Raw genomic sequence first — 17,625 nt, forward strand, 5'->3', positions numbered from 1 at the left:
GGGCAGTAGCCTTAGGGACCAACACCACTGGGCTGGCCCAGGGACTACTGGATTTCTCAATAACCCCTAGAGTCAACATCTTGGAGACCTCCTCCTTGATGCTGGCCTTCACCTTATCCGACAACCTGTAAATTTTGTTCTTCACAGGGAGACTGTCACCGGTGTCAATATCATGAACACAGAGGTGGGTCAGTCCAGGAGTAAGGGAGAACAGGGGGAGAACTGCTCCAACAGCTCATAGCAGTCTCCTCTCTGGTTTAGAGTCAGGGAGTCATAAAGAATGACCCCGCTTACTGACCCATCACCTTCTTGGGCAGAGAGGAGGTCGGGGAGAGGTTCACTCTCCTCTTCCATTCCTTCATCTGTGACCAGAAGCATGTTGATCTCCGACCTCTCACAGTGAGCCTTTAGTCGGTTCACATGGAGCACCCTTAGGGGATTCCTAGGGGTTTGGAGGTCCACTAGGTAAGTGGCCTCCCCTTTCCGCTCCTTGATTTCAAATGGGCCAGACCAGCGGTCCTGGAGAGCTCTAGGCTCTACTGGCTCCATTACCCACACTTTGTCTCCAGGTTGAAACTCTACCAGGGTGGCCTTCTGGTCATACCAGTGTTTCATTACCTCTTGACTGGCCTCAAGGTTACTTTGGGCCTCTTTCCAGAAGCGGGTCATCTGGTTGCGGAGGGCCAACATGTAGCTGACCACGTCCTGAGGGGGTGCCTTTGGAGCTTTCTCCAATCCCTCCTTGACAATGCTTAAGGGTCCCCTGACAGGGTACCCATAGAGAAGCTCAAAGGGACTGAACCCTACCCCCCTCTGGGGGACCTCTCTGTAAGCAAAGAGGAGGCATGGTAAGAGGACGTCCCACTTACGCCTCATGGCCTCAGGGAGGCCACCAATCATGCCTTTCAGGGTCTTGTTGAATCTCTTCACAAGACCATTAGACTGGGGGTGATAGGGTGTGGTGAACTTGTAGGTTACACCACACGCATCCCACAGAGACTTCATGTATGCAGACATGAAGTTAGTGCCTCTGTCAGACACTATCTCCTTGGGGAATCCCACACGGGTAAATATCCCCATCAGAGTTCTGGTCACCACCAGTGCAGTTACGGTCCTCAGAGGGATTGCCTCTGGGTAACGGGTGGCATGGTCCCCCAAAACCAGGATGAACCTGTTGCCTAAGGCAGTTTTGGGGTCCAAGGGACCAACAATGTCGATGCCCACCCTTTCAAACGGGGTGCCAACGACAGGAAGTGGAATCAGGGGGCTTTTACCCCTTTTTCCTGCTTTACCACTGGCCTGGCAGGTAGGACAAGATCTGCAGAATTTATCTGAGTGTGTCCTCATTTTGGGCCAATAAAAGTGGGTGACAAGCCTGTTAAAGGTCTTGCCTTGCCCCAAATGTCCTGCCAGGGGAATGTCGTGAGCCAGACCCAGTAGGAAGGTTCGGTAACAGTGGGGGACCACCAGCGTACGTGCTGCCCCAAAGGCCGGAACCTTACGCTCACTGTAGAGGAGATCATTCTCCCAGTATAGGTGGTGATCACCAGAGGTGTCACCTGCCGCCTGGTTTGAGGCTTGTTTCCTCAGACCTTCTAGAGTGGGACATTCTTTCTGCGCCTTGCAGAATTCCTCCCTGGTGGGTCCACCCTTAACTTGCCAGCCAGCAAGCTCAGGTAAGTCACCTAGGGTGGCAATGTCTTCCCCTTTTGGCTCGGGAGCCTCCTCCTCAGGAGCCCCGTCAGCCACTGCGGGAACTTCTGGGGCCGGTTTCCCATGCCCCTGGTCCCTCCTCTTGGCAGCTCTCTGGGCCATCGTTCCAGGCTCCAGACGCCCTTGACTTCCCTCTCGGTCAGCCATGGACCGTGTGGTCATGCAGACCCACTCAGGTAACCCTAACATCTGCAGGTGAGACTTGAGCTCCACTTCTTTCCAAGCAGTATGCTCAAGATCATTGCCTAACAGACAATCTACAGGCATGGCAAGACTCACAGCTACTTTTAGAGTACCAGAGACCCCCCCCCACTCAAAGGGAACCAGAGCCACCGGTAGGTGACTCTCGCGATTGTCAGCGACTATGACCTGGTGGAATGTATTAGGTACTATCTGCTCTGTTGACACCAGCTGACTCTTGATAGTAGTCATACTGGCTCCTGTGTCACGCAGAGCCTCCACCTTCTGCCCATTAATGGTGACCCACTGCCGGTACTTGGAAGTATTTTTGGGCATGTGGACCTTGGGCACAATTTCTCCTTCTCCCAGGGACACTAGGGAAATCTATACCTGTTCCCCAAAGCTATCTGGGTCCATCTCCCCCCGAGCTCTACACTAGTCAACCCAGGTGCCTGTCCGGTAGTGGACGGTGCCCTCTTGGGGCACTGGGGATCGCCTTTATAGTGACCATACTGGTAACACTCCATGCATTTGGGGTTAGGTTTCCCTGACCTGTCATATGTCCCTGGCTTTTTCCCAAATTTGGAAAAGGAAGGGTTGCCACCCCCTCCCTGGGGATTCTTTTGGGGGCCTTTGGAGAGTTCCTTATCTGCAAGTTTATCTCCCCCCTCTTTCTTCTGTTGGGAACCCTGACCACCTTTGTGGGAGTCCCCCCCAGGTACCTTCTTGGACACTCTGATGCTAACCCAGAGGTCTGCCTCCTCAGCAAGCTTCCTGGGATCAGTCAGCTTGCTGTCCACTAAGTGCTGGCGCAACTCTGTATAAGTAGTATTAAGCATATGCTCTCTTAGAAACAAGTCATATAAACCTTTATAATCAGCTACTTTGTTGCCCCGCACCCATCCATTCAGTGCCTTACTGGAGAAGTCAAAGAAATCTACCCATGTTTGTGTGGTTTGTTTGGTGCTGTCCCTGAACCTCTGACGGTATCCCTCAGGGGTCAGCCCAAACTTGCCAAGTAAAATGGCTTTCTGAAGTGGGTATGTGTATTGATCAGGTTTATCCAATGTGAGGAGTGTATCCCTCCCCAATGGCGTGTACATAACCCCACATAGCTACCCCCCATTGCCCTTCAGGAACCTCATGAGCCCTTAGTGCAACTTCATAAGCAGCTAACCATTTATCTATGTCATCTCCCACCACAAAACTGGGCACCACATTTTTGGGTATACGAACCTTCTTTTCTCCAGCAGGTCCTGTCAGTATGCTGCCACCATTATTGCTGGATTCAGACTGTCTTGCCTTGATCTCCAGCTCCTTGAGACTCAGTTCATGAGCCAACAATAGTTTCTTTTCAGCCAAAGCTCTTTCAGCTTCCACCTGTTTGGCTGCTCTTTCAGCTTCCGCTTGTTTGGCTGCCCTTTCAGCTTCTGCTTGAATCTGTTTGGCTGTTCTTTCAGCTTCAATCTGTTTGGCTGCTCTTTCAGCCTCAGCTTGTTTGGCTTCTCTTTCTGCCCTTCTCTCCTCCTGTTGAGCCTCAATTTTCAGTTTCGCCATTTGTAATTGGAACTCCCTTTCTTCTCTCCTTTCCTCTGCGGTCAGGCTTTGCACAGAGACACTGCTCCCTGGTCTGGAAGGGTGCACAATTGCAGTGGTAACACCATCCACAGATAGTGAAAATTCCTCTGAGGGGCCATTTTCTGGCTCCTCTTCCTCACCATTCTCTAAATGGGCTTCTGCCCAGGCCCTCAGCGCCACTTGAAAGTCCTCCTTTCTGGAGGCCCCTTGGGTGGGTACCCTCAATGCCCTGCAGAATCCTCTTAGTTGTTTGACCGTATATGTATCCAACTGGACTAGGTCAAAGTCCCCTGTCTGAGACCCAGTCAGAGACATGTTGAGTGAGGATTTAGTTTTTGAAAATTGTCAGGAAAAAAAACGGATTTGCAAAAAGAGATAAAAACCAAGTTGACCTTCAACTGTGGGTAGGTAGTGAAATACTTAGCTACTGTATGTCACTGCACAAAAACAAGTCCTATCCTCACCGCTGATCACCAATGTTAGAAATGGGGTTTTTGGTTGGCCTGTCCAAGCAAAAGTCCTCACTCTAGTCAGGGTAAGTCACACACAATCCAAGATTATCCTGTGCCCACCCTCTGGTAGCTTGGCACGAGCAGTCAGGCTTAACTGAGAAGGCAATGTGTAAAGTGTTTGTACAATAAATCATACAATACCACCATATAGCACCACAAAAATACACCACACAGTGTTTAGAAAAATATATAATATTTATCAGGATAATTGTAGGTCAAAAAGAATAAAGTTGCAATGGGAAATTGTAGAGATATCACTGGAAAGTGATATAAAGTGTCTTAAGTCTTTAGAATATAAACAAAGTCTCTTTCAAGCACAAGTACCTGGCTTAGCGTGGAAAAATCTCCTCAGAGGGCCACAAAAGAAGAGGTGCGTGGAAAAAGGGTGTTCGCGTCGATTTCTCCTCAGCACACACGGACTTGCGTCGTTATTTTCCACGCGGGGAAGTCGTGCGTCGTTTTCCGGCGCGCGGACAGTCTCTTTTCGTGGATCGCGGGGATTACCAGATGTCCCGGGTCTGTGCGTGGATTTTCCTGCTTGTTTTCTGGCTGCGCGTCGTTCTGCGGGGTTGCGCGTCGAAATTACGATCTCACGGCAGGCGTCGCGTCGATTTCTCCTCTAGAGGTCGGGTGGCGTTGTCCTTGCGAAGCCGTGCGTCAGATTTTCAGTCGTCCCAAGAGCGTCACGTCGATCAGCGTCGGTGTGCGGCGTTTTTCTCGCCGCGGAACAAGCTGTGCGTCGAAATTTTCGGCGCACGGAGCGTCCAAGTGAAAGAGGGAAGTCTTTTTGGTCCTGAGACTTCAGGGAACAGGAGGCAAGCTCTATCCAAGCCCTTGGAGAGCACTTTCACAGCCAGACAAGAGTTCAGCAAGGCAGCAGGCCAACAGCAAGGCAGCAGTCCTTTGTAGAAAGCAGACAGGTGAGTCCTTTGAGCAGCCAGGCAGTTCTTTTTGGCAGGATGTAGTTTCTGGTTCAGGTTTCTTCTCCAGCAAGTGTCTGATGAGGTAGGGCAGAGGCCCTGTTTTATACCCAAATGTGCCTTTGAAGTGGGGGAGACTTCAAAGAGTGGCTAAGAAGTGCACCAGGTCCCCTTTCAGTTCAATCCTGTCTTCCAGGGTCCCAGTAGGGGGTGTGGCAGTCCTTTGTGTGAGAGCAGGCCCTCCACCCTCCCATCCCAGGAAGACCCATTCAAAATGCAGATGTATGCAAGTGAGGCTGAGTACCCTGTGTTTGGGGTGTGTCTGAGTGAATGCACAAGGAGCTGTCAACCAAGCCCAGCCAGACGTGGATTGTAAGGCACAGAAGGATTTAAGTGCAAAGAAATGCTCACTTTCTAAAAGTGGCATTTCTAGAATAGTAATATTAAATCCGTCTTCACCAGTCAGCAGGATTTTGTATTACCATTCTGGCCATACTAAATATGACCTTCCTGCTCCTTTCAGATCAGCAGCTGCCACTTCAACAGTGTATGAGGGCAGCCCCAATGTTAGCCTATGAAGGGAGCAGGCCTCACAGTAGTGTAAAAACGAATTTAGGAGTTTTACACTACCGGGACATATAACTACACAGGTACATGTCCTGCCTTTTACCCACACAGCACCTTGCTCTAGGGGTTACCTAGGGCACACATTAAGGGTGACTTATATGTAGAAAAAGGGGAGTTCTAGGCTTGGCAAGTACTTTTAAATGCCAAGTCGAGGTGGCAGTGAAACTGCACACACAGGCCTTGCAATGGCAGGCCTGAGACAAGGAAAAGGGGCTACTTAAGTGGGTGGCACAACCAGTGCTGCTGGCCCGCTAGTAGCATTTAATTTACCAGCCCTATGCACCTAAAGTGCACCTTACTAGGGACTTATAAGTAAATTAATAGTCCAATCAGGTATGATTCAAGGTTACCATGTTTTAAGGGAGAGAGCATATGCACTTTAGCACTAGTTAGCAGTGGTAAAGTGCGCAGAGTCTAAAAACTAGCAAAAACAGTGTCCACAAAGTGGAGGGAGGCAGGCAAAAAGTTAGGGGTGACTACCCTAAGGCTGTCAGGTCTAACAATGTCTTTTCCAAGCTGAGATCTTCTTGACAGTGAATGGCGTGTAAGCAGTGTGAAGTACTATTGAAAATGTCTGTCTGAACATTTAAAAACAAAGTGCTATGTGCTTGAAAAAGAAGTTATGGTAAATTGTAGTACTATAACAGCGTGTTAATTTTGTGACTGTGTTGGGTTAAGTAGTTACAGGCATGATGTAAATAACAATCTTTTTCTGAGGGCAGGATGTAAGCAACTCATGATAAAAATGGTTAATCATTAAAAAGTGTCAGCTTGCTGCTTACCACCAGGCTAAAAATGTGTGCTAAGACAAAGGAAGTCATTAGGAGTTTGGCGGACAGAAACATCCGTCTGCCAAACTCCCAACAAGGAGAGGCTGTGATCTCCCCACCAGCCCCATTACAAATTTCCCAATGGGTTGACTGTTGGAAACCAAGGTTTGCGCTGGTCAGCCCAGTGGGAAAGGTGTGACAGCATTGTTCTGGGCTTCATAATTGAGCTGGCTGCAATGTTGATGCGCGCAGGGTGCACCAGCCCCCCTGAAATGTGCACTGTCAGGGCATGGACAGTGCAGAAGCCCCCCCTGTGGCCCCCTGCACTTGTTCTCCTCCAGCCTTTTCATGGTGGTGAAACTACCATAAGAAGGCTGGTGAGAACAAGGCTGTAATCAGCAGGGTGGCGCTGAGTTCCGCACCGCCCTGACTGATTACAACCAGGACAGCTGTCAGCCTGTCTGAATCGTGGATCCGGACGGGAACAGCCGTAGGTTGGTGGGTCTGTCTGCCAACCTCGTATTGCAGCGGTTGGACCACCACATCGGCTACAGTCTGACTGCCAGACTCAAAATCAGCCTCCAACTATTAAAGTCATGCGTGCTCCATGAATATATTTGGTAAAAAGCGTTCTCTAACTAAAACTAACATTAGTTAAAACGAGTCAGTGCTCCCAAAAAACGAATAAATAATACATATACAAGGAGAGCCACAATGTATACTAACAGGATAAGACTACATTGAATAAATGGTTGCTCAAATTAAAGTTTGCTTTAAATGTGTGCAACCATGTGAAAATTAGTTAAAAAGGAGTTGGCTTGAAAAGAAAGCAGGCAAACATTAGTTTAATTAGTACACTCTTAACGCATGCAGCCAAACATATTGGATAAAAGAAATCGGCTTGCCACCAGGCTTGAAAAGTGTGCTAAGACAAAGTGAAGGGGTCGGCTAAAAGAGAACAATTATATTTTTAAAAAATCATTTGAGAAAGCCAAGAAACAACTGTCTGAAAGCATTCTTTAAATGTGTGCAGTCATCATAGAAAGACAACAAAATGCTGTGAGAGGTCCAGCAAAGCAAAGAAAATGGTGTTTAAAAGCACGCTTTAAATGCGTGCAGCCAGGACAAGATAATGAAAGGCAAACAATAAATGCTGTGTGTGCCTCAGGCAAATTAAAGTAGTTCCATCCATCAAATCTACAAGCAGGGGAAGAGAATCGGAATTGGTAAACAGGGGACTGATAAGAGAAAGGCGCATGTAACAGCAGGAAATAGAATTCCTACAACCAATAAAAAGGAGGAAAAGTCAAGTGACAAGCACAGGACCAATAAGAAAGAAAGGCGGGATGTAATTTCTTTTTTTTATGTTAAATACAATAGATTTCACAAGCACAGCACAAACGCTGTGCAGGCAAAACCTAAAAAGGTTGTATGTTTGCACACCTCTAGGATCAACACATTCTGCATTTGCTTTTAAATAAATAGGGAAGTGCATTACTACCAAGGCTTTAAACCATTTCATGGTATGCTGCTTCATTGTTTCTCCAATACAGCTACTTTTGCCTACTAGAGTGAGGGCCTCTGACAGAGGCTTTGGCTGACTTGTCTTAAAGAAGAATAGTTGGAGCAGAGTTTTTTTTTACTATCTTAGTGATAAATGTTGTCACTGGAAGAATTGCTTTTGCTTGTAAATGTAGCAATGAACAAACACACAACAGTGGGGAAAACAACCCAAAGATCAGCACTGCAATAAACCAAATATGCACACATTGTTAAATATTCTTGTCACACGTTAGGACCTTCACAAAATGTGTTTTCATTATACAATGGTAAAAGGTGTTTCCACTAGTCACTGCCTTACCACATGTCAAGCTCAGTCGTTTGTGCATTATGTATTAATTCCTTTTAGGTACCAGTACATGCCATTGAATAATGTATGGTACAGAGATACATGAGACCATAACTGCAATTGAAAAGGCTCTCTTGTCATGCATGATTATCATTTAGGATCACAAGTGAAAAGGTTAATGTGGGGGAAATAAATATGTCCTCAGCTCTTTAAAATTTTACATCTTCAACCCTCCTATTCCTTTATTTCTGTCACTGTAAATTATTAACCATCCAATTACATTTAATCCCCCTTGACATGGCACAGTTGTGGGATCTCACAGTTGGCAGGCAAGCACCAGTAGGCTATTCAGCTAGCCAGACTGTGCGAGAGTTGAATAGTCTGTGGTCAGCCTTTAGACCTGCACAAGATGTGTATGCCAGACTTTGTAGTTCTATGTAGCATTGAGTTTGGTAATCCTTTATTGGAGACCAACTGTCACTTACTCTGGACCAGGAGGTCGCCAATGCTTCCTGGTCCAAATAAAAACAAAAGTGTACTCAGAGGGTCTGTCCCCTTCCTTTGAAGGTAAATTCAGAATGTAAATTGATTCCTGTTGTTTTTGCTTATTATGTTTTTGGTATTTGCACACCTCTCGTTTCACTATGTTAAAATGCATTCCACAAAGTAATTGTTTTGGCACAAAAAATGTATCTTCTATGTGGTATAGAATCTTAATTGTTTGCAAACATTGTTGCTTTGCAAACAATGCTTAACTTTACCATGCCACTATGACTTGTATTTCTGGTGTATTCCAACATGTGCAATCATTAGATCTTCATGACCATTAAAGATTTGCTAACTGGAGTATTGGAAACCTGTAATTACAGTAACAGGTGTCCAAGAGTTCCTGGCTAAATTGTTGCTTTCTCTGGCCATTCAATATTGTGTACTGCATTTTAATGTTTTATAATATTTGAAATGCCTTACTATACACACACACCACACACACACATATATATATATATATATATATATATATATATATATATATATATATATATATATCAGCATGGGATTTGTGAAAATATTTGATTTAATTGGCTTACCAACCGTTCTAAAAAAACATTTGGATACCTCGTCAGTGGTAGGGTTATGGATGTCTACAAATTAACTATTCATATTGGTGGTTTGAAATAGTAAAACTTTAGATATAATGTTTGCATGTGAAGACCTGTTGAATTATAGATACATTAGTACATGGGATCAATGAGGATTTGTCCTGATCTGCAAGCTAATTAAATCATCCCGATGGGACAGTAGACATACAACGCAACCGAGAAATCTTTCTAATCCTAATATTTTGCAAAAGAAAAGGATACCCTTTAGAATGTCATTAACATTATGCCGGATCATGAAGCTATGTGGGACAAAACAGTAGCTGCTGTGTTTAATAACATTGATGTCAATGTAACACCAGACAAATACAGAGCCCTGGTTCCAGAACAGTAACCAATATTATCAGTGAATTATAAAAAGCATGTTTTTCGTAACTGAAGAAATGGTGAGAAGTTGCATCACTAACTAAATATATTGAAGGTGTGCAGGGTCCTACGAAGATTGCATTTCTTGATCTTGCTAACATTTGGAGATATGAACCTTGATCTATTGGAGGAGTGGAGATCCCACACTGCAGACTGTTCATTGAAACTTATGGGTACACTAGCTACACATGCTAAATGCCATATGGAACAACAAACTAAAATCTTTAATGGATTAAAGAGTTAGATATGGTCTCTGCCCAAGAGGAGGTTAAAATGATGTTCAGAAAAATGGAAGAATGCATCTCGAAACAAGAAGAGGAAATAAGGGCACACAAGCCACATACATTTAATCAAGACAGATTGGATTATGAATATGGCAGGATTTACACCTTCGGCACACAAATATGATACTTTGAGAGCCAAAGATAAATTATACACTGCGACCACCTTAAGCAATACAGATATGAGTTCAGACCCAAGATCCTCAGCAGATGAAGCACTACAACAAAAGCTGGATTTTCCTGAGGAGATGAGACTAATGCAATTGGCCATGCCCTCAATCAACCAGACGCAGATGGTGAGGCTGCAGTAGCACAAGACGAGGAGGGGAAAGAGGAAAGGGAAAAGGGCTCAAGCATAGATGAAGACCCCAATGCACAGACTGAGTCCTTGGCCAGTACCAGAGTAGTTAATATTTAAAAAACAACAATAAACCAGAATCAGGAGAACATTTTAAATCTTGATTTGAGTTTTTGCCCTACTACGAACTGGGACTATGCAAAAACTTGTATTGAAACATATAAATTTGTGCAGAAACTTCAGCTGAAGAAATGTTATGCTATGATAACTTCCTCCAGTAAAGTAACGCAAGGAACACAAGATATCAAGCACTCTGGGTTCAAAATAGGTGACATTCCTGACCACCAAGGACATATCTGATGTAATAACTCTGGATAGATCTTCTGACATTGCTAGCAACAAGAGTGAAATAACAAGATTAAACTCTATGGGTTTCCACAGCCAGTAATTTGAAGCCATTAGTAGATTCAATCCTCAACTACCTAGTGGAAATCTCGTTGATATTTATAATGAATTATTACAGGGCGACATCAACAAATTACGATTGGCAACAAAATAGAAATGATATAGTAACATCACTCACAATGATTGGAAAGAGATTGATACCTTAAAGAATAATGATTTAATCAATACAAAATCTTCAGATAAGGGTGGCAATGTTGTGATTATGGACACTGTTGAATACATCAAGGAAGCCCAGAAACAACTTCAAAATCATGACCATTATAAGAAACTAAAAAGGGAGCCCACTACCATACACCACTACAAATATAATGACATGCTAAAAAACTGGTTGAGTTGTGGGCTCATTTAATATGAAGAACATACTAATTTTATCTAAAATGCCTTGTATATATTTCTTACCCAAGATCCATAAGAACAAATATCATCCTCCAGGTAGACCCATTGTCAGGATTTTTTGCTCACTTTTAAAAAACACATCGAGATATTTTGTCCTCTTTTTATGTCCGTATGTTACTGAGCTCCCTTCATATTTACATGATACAACAGATTTCCTATCTAAAATCCATGATATTCCTTATCAGGACACATTTCTCTTGGTGACTATCGATGCGACATCTCGATACACATCAATTAAATATGAATTTGGTATAGAGGCTTTCAAATATTTCCTAGAAAACGCACTCTACAGAGTTTAGAGAACAAACTGAGATGTTGATGACAATGCTATCATTTTGTCTAACACACAATATTTTTTTGTTTGACAAAGAATACTATCTTCAGAAACAAGGTACGGCAAAGGGAGCTTCATTTGTGCCGACCTTCCTAACCTTAATAAGGGATGGTGGGAAAAGGAGGTGGCATGGTCTGATGAACTAAATGATTACATGAAGAGAGTGGTGCTATGGGTGCACTTTATTAATTAACTGGTGAAGTTCCATGGTTTTGTATGTTTAAAATGTGAGCCTAACTATGTGAATTTCTATATTTTTTTAATTCTATTTCCTAACTATGACGTCCCAGTAACCTTTCCTTACTTCAGTGAATTGCTAGGGTTTTTAAATGTATTTTCAGTACAATACGTTAATCCAACTACCACCACACACAGCCAGAGGCAGCGGTTGGCCACAGGGCCTGGGCTATAAGTATTCAAGCCTCCTATAAGTACCTACCTTGCACCTTGCACGGCCTTTGCCCATGCGTGGCAGGGGTTGCCCTCAAGGCCTGACCTGCAGCCAGACCCTGAGGCCAACCCCCATAACCAACCAACCCCACACTGCACATAGCCCTTTGGCAATGTGCAGCGGGAGTTGACCACAGCCTACCTCTCTGGGTGTGAGTATAGGTGTAAGAGGGTGTATCTTGGGATGAGAGTAACTGTGAAAGTCTCTGTCTGGCTGTGAGAGTGCATGCATCAGTGTCCTAGTGGGTGCATCAGTATCTGCGCAGGTCTGTGAGTGGCTGCATGAGGGTGTCAGTGGGTCTGTGAGTGGGTGTGTGAGTCTGCGTGGGTGTGTGAGTGGGTGCATGAGTGTCTGTATGGGTCTCTGAGTGGGTGCGTGAGGGTTCGAGTGGGGCTGTGAGTGGCTCCGTAAGGTTCAAACTGGGTGTATGGGTGAGAGAAAGAGACTGAAAGAGAGAGAGAGAGAGAAAGAGAGTGACGGGGAGAGAGATGTAGAGTTTTTCAGCCTTTGATGTATGAGGAACTTAGAATGAGATATTTCTGCACAATTTCAAAAGAAGAATTATTAAGATCCCCTTTCAGTATGACCCTTAAACATTTGCAGTTGAAACCGTTAGGCTATGTTTTTTTGTGATATTTATTTTCTTTGTCCTTTATGGGCTTTCTGGGACTGCTAGCTGAGCCTCAAGGCCTGCCTTGCAGTCCTTCTTGATTTTTAAATTTGTATTTTATTTGTAACCCTTTACGGGCCATCTTGGACTGCGAAGGGAGCCTCAAGGTCTCACCATGGTCCCTCTTAATATCTTTTTTATTTGTAGTCCTTTATGGGCTACCTGGGACCTTGAGGCTTACTCCGCAGTCCCAGCTGGCTCCGACCTCCTGCGTGAGCCGGCATTTACTCCAACAACCAAGGAGCTGCTTTAAGTAGCGGCTCCGTGGTTTGCTGGAGCAAAGCTGTCATCTCTGTTCCCTAAACGCATATCTGCTTGCTAGGAACAGAGAATAAAACTCAGATTTGTGACAGTGGGCCCTGTTTAACAGGTCCCGCTGTCATAAAGCAGAGTTATGTTTGCTGTGACTTGGCTGCAGCTGTCAAAGCTGCAGCCAAGCCAGAGCAAACAGCTATGTCCTGGGGTGGGCACCCTAGGAAATAGCAGGTGCTGCCCCCAGGGGGGTGGTGATCCCCAGGGCCATCAGTGGCTCCTTGAGGGGGGGCACATGCCTCCTCTTCCAACATGGAGATAGCATTGGGGATGTGGTGGTCCACGGAGCTGCAGGGGGTCTGAAAAGGAACCCCCCTCTATTTCTTTTCAGGGTGTCCCGGGGAGGCGATGGTTCCTGGGGCAGTGGGAGGGGGCCAGGTGCCCCCCGCATTGTGATAAAAATGCCCCTTGGACTTGGCCCACCAGGGGACTTAAAAAAGATGGAAGCCTGTGCTTTTTTTTTGTTATTTATGGTAGATATACAGATTCACTGTGATGCCTGCTGTAAATTAAATTTAAAAAATGCTTTTTAGCCCTGGGGGTGGTTCCTCTAGGGCTCCACAACCAGAGCTAAGAGGTCAGGGTGTCCCTACCCTGGCCCATTTTCTTATTTTTGTTAACAGAAATTCTGGCACTCAGCTAAAGCTAGTTAATCTGACTCCTCCAAAGTTTAACCCTTTCCTTACTGTTTCTCTTGTTGGTGTGGAAATAGTAAGTCTGACCGCTCCAATGTCCAGCACTTTAAATACATTTGGTTAGTGTGGCATAAGGGTAGTGAATTAGGCCCTTGCAAACTTCAATGATTTCACCAATATTGCTTAGGTTAATGTAAATATGATACCTTCAACATCCAATGCTTTCCCCATAATTGCTTAGATTGGAGAGGGAATAGTAAATCAGATCCCGCCAAAGTCCAATGCTTTCCCCAATATTGCTTTAGTTGGAATAGGGATAGCAAAAATCACCCCTAAAAGTCAAACACTTTCCTTACCATGCTTAGGTTGGATTGAGAAAAGTAACGCTACCCCCCTCAAACGTCAAATATTTTTCGTACTGTTGCTTAGACTGGTGTGGAAATAGTAAATATGCCCTCTCCCAAAGTCCAGTGCTTTCTCTACCGTTGTTTAGGTTGAAGTTGGAATGGTAAATCTGACCCCTCCAAGCTCCAACACTTTTCCTTTTGTAGATTAGTTTGAAGTGGGACCATTAGCTATCATCCTTCTAATGTACAATACTTTCCCTACTGTGATTTAGATGAATTTTTACATAGATTGGAATGTTAATGTTGTTTTAGTTATAATTTTGTTTTCATATTTATTTAGTGCATATTAATTGTTTGATATTTATTTTATTACTGTGGATGAAGCTTTTAAAATATTTTCCCTTTTTTGGACATATATCAATTGTTTTGTTATTTGTAGCTTCTCATATTTTAGTATTTTTCAAGTTTGAATTTATTTTCATTTTAATTGTTGTCATTGTATTATTTTTATTTTTATTGTATTTGTGTGATGTTATTTCACACTGTTGGCCTCATTACGAGGATGGAGGTCTTGTGACCGGCAGCCTCGCAGTGGTGGTCAGGACCACCGCTGCTATGGTGGTCCGACTGCCACATTAAGACCTTGGCGGTCAGACTGACAGGGTTCTGCCATCTCTGCTGGGATCGGTGATCCCGATGGGTTGACGGCAGGTGGAGGTCGCAATCAGCCAGGGTGACGCTGCATGTAGTGCCACCCTGTTGATTACGACCTCGTTCTCAAGAAAAGATTGGTTAAAAACAGGTGCAGGGGGCAACAACGGGGCCTCTGCACTGCCCATGTACTTGGCAAGGGCAGTGCTGGGATCCCCCTGCCCAGCACCATCACAGTATTCACTGTTTGCACACATGTTATGTTATGTTATGTTATGTTATGTTATGTTATGTTATGTTATGTTGTTATGTTATATGATCATTTTGTAGTGTACAATGTAAGTATAAGACTTCCCCAGAGGCTGAGAAAGACCTCTGCAGCGGGATCAAACTTTGAAACACAGCTGGCTAGCAAAGGTTGAGAGCCACCCACAGTTTTGCTTAGTAATGGATACCTCACTGGGGCTCTTCTACACCAGTACCTAGTAAGGGCTCACAAGCATGCTCGCTTCATCAGTGCACCTATTGCATCCCTGTGAGAAGAGAGAAAAAAGACCAAAATGCAACAGGAAAACTACAATACTTCTTTCAAATAACACATTGCATAGCTGACAACAGAAACAACACAATTCTGAAACAATAATGAAACACACAGACATGGCAGTAGAACTGTCAAGGGAGCTCTTCCTCATAAGTACGTCTAGCCACTAGGTGGACTGCATAAATCAAGCTGCATTTTTTAAACTACAAAATGAGAATCACTGTCATATGTGAACAAAACATGGGACATAGTTATGAGCATCACGCTAAGCCAGTCAACACACACGCAGGAGCAGGTGGCCAACATTACTGCCGTGGTGATACTGTGTGATACTGTGTGCTTTGCATAGGCCATGGTAATACTTATTTGTTTTCATATATTCATAATTTCTAACTGTGATAACTTCTCACTGCAGTAAAATGCTGCTCAACATTTTGCAGACATGTCAATGGTGCAGAAGCTGAGTGTTACTGTTCTACACCAATGCACTCTAAACTGTGCCACTCCAGTGTATGCCAGTGTATGCCAGTCTGTTTGACTCCATACAAGGTCACTCCAATTCACAACACTCTCTGCCACTCCACTCTACAACACTCTGTTCCACTTTTTGCCATTCCACTAACTTTTAGCCATGCTGAACAGCAGCAATGCTGGTGTACAACATGGCAATAACACACTGGCCAATCCAATACCTCTTGCACAGGTGTGACCTATGGCTTTGCCAATGCTTGCTGTATTGGGAACCAGGGCCATTACCTAGTTCATCCCTGCATTTTTCTTATTGTGCACGCAGAGCAAATTGTGGCTTCCTTTGATTGCACATACGTAAGTGGCATTTACACGATAGTGGCTACCACACATTATTTGCATGAGCTCGATGCTCATTGGGAATAAAACATGTTATGAATTGGCCGTTGTATTTAAAGCAGAACAAAATGTATAGTATGTTATATAATACAAAATCACAGATATACATATGGAATGTTGTCCTAGTACTCTGATTTAAAACATGTTTGGTCTTTGGAAAGTACAAGTATACTGGGCTTGATTCTGAGTAGTAGAAAGTCCACTAATTTCTTGAGAAATTTCCATTTGTAGATTCCCTATCGGATTTCGAGCGTTTTCCACTGCAACCTACCTCTGAAACAGGGCCATAGAAATACCGCATTCATTTTACACTCTATTTCTCTGGGGAATTCGCTGCGAAGAAAGGTGTCATTATGAAAAAAACTCAAGCCCTGCCTCTGTGGCTCTGATAATCATTTTTCAGGCAAGGCATATAGCGCTGTCCCAGTCCAATAAAAGGCTTTACATTTGATAGCCTTGCAGTTAGGAAGCATCGGTCTGAATCCCAATTGAGCCGATGCTGTTTGAAAATCTATGGCCATCAGCTGTTCAGATATTGTTTGCATTGCCGACATTTCTCAAAGGGATAAGGTGTTCCTTCCCTTTAGAGCACAAGACGAAATAGTAATTCACCTCACAGCCACATACGTTGCAGCAAGAAGCAAACAAAAATATAGTCAAATAAAAAAGAAATATACACCTACTGGAGCTTAAAATTCAAAATTCATTTATGAATGAATCTCACTGATACATACCTGGCTCTATGACTGTGTATGAAATAAAAATGCCCAATTTTAGTGAGTGAGCTAATCCGGCTGCGGAAGTCAAGTAGGAATTATTTTTCAGGTATAGATACAAAAGATAAAAACTATGAAAATGCTGAACACGATGTCATCATTCTTCAAGTAATAAGGTTAACATCACCATGATACATAAGAAGCGTAGAGAGCAAATTTGTGCCTTTGGTGCTTGCAGAATGAGAAATGGGGCAGAATATTTTCCTCCCAGGTGCGTACACGGAGCAAACAGGTTGCAAAACCGTTAAAATACAGCTAACACAGGTATTGCAAATAAATAATTGCATTTGTGTAACTGCGTTTTTAACCGAGAAGAAAATATCGAGGAAATCAATGTTGTACCATTTCTGTTGCTATTGTAACAATCATCGTGAACAGCTAGTTCGGTCTCAAATGTTGTGTGAATTGTTATTGTTGAAATCTTGAACTTACATTTAATTTGAAAAAAATCATGTTAAGGTGATATGTATGATCGATTCACTACTATGAGTCTGGTCAAAAGAGGATGTTAAATTATGTGACCTCTCTGCACCAAATGCACACGTGGTACATGCCAATTACCTGGGGCTGTACCTGGCCCTTTTTGAAGAGTCTCCCCAAACATTTTGCCTTCCTCCTACTACTTTTCTGACCTTCTTTATGTTGGCTTTAGGTCTCTGGGCACTTTACCACAGCTAATCAGTGATAGTGCATTTGCTCTCTCCTCTATACAAGGTATTATTGCTTTACACCTGTTTGGCATATTTGATTTACTTGTAAATTACTTGTAAAGTGGTATACCATATACTCAGTGCCAGCAAATTAAATGTTGCTGGTGGGCCTGCAGCACTGATTGTGCCACCCACAGAGGTAGCATTTCAAACCTGTCTCAGGACTGCTACTGCAGTGTCGATGTGTGCAGTTTACTGCCACTTTGACTTGGTGTTTAA

This window comes from Pleurodeles waltl, chromosome 9 (genome assembly GCF_031143425.1).
Source record: "Pleurodeles waltl isolate 20211129_DDA chromosome 9, aPleWal1.hap1.20221129, whole genome shotgun sequence".
In the NCBI taxonomy this organism is placed as follows: Eukaryota; Metazoa; Chordata; class Amphibia; order Caudata; family Salamandridae; genus Pleurodeles; species Pleurodeles waltl.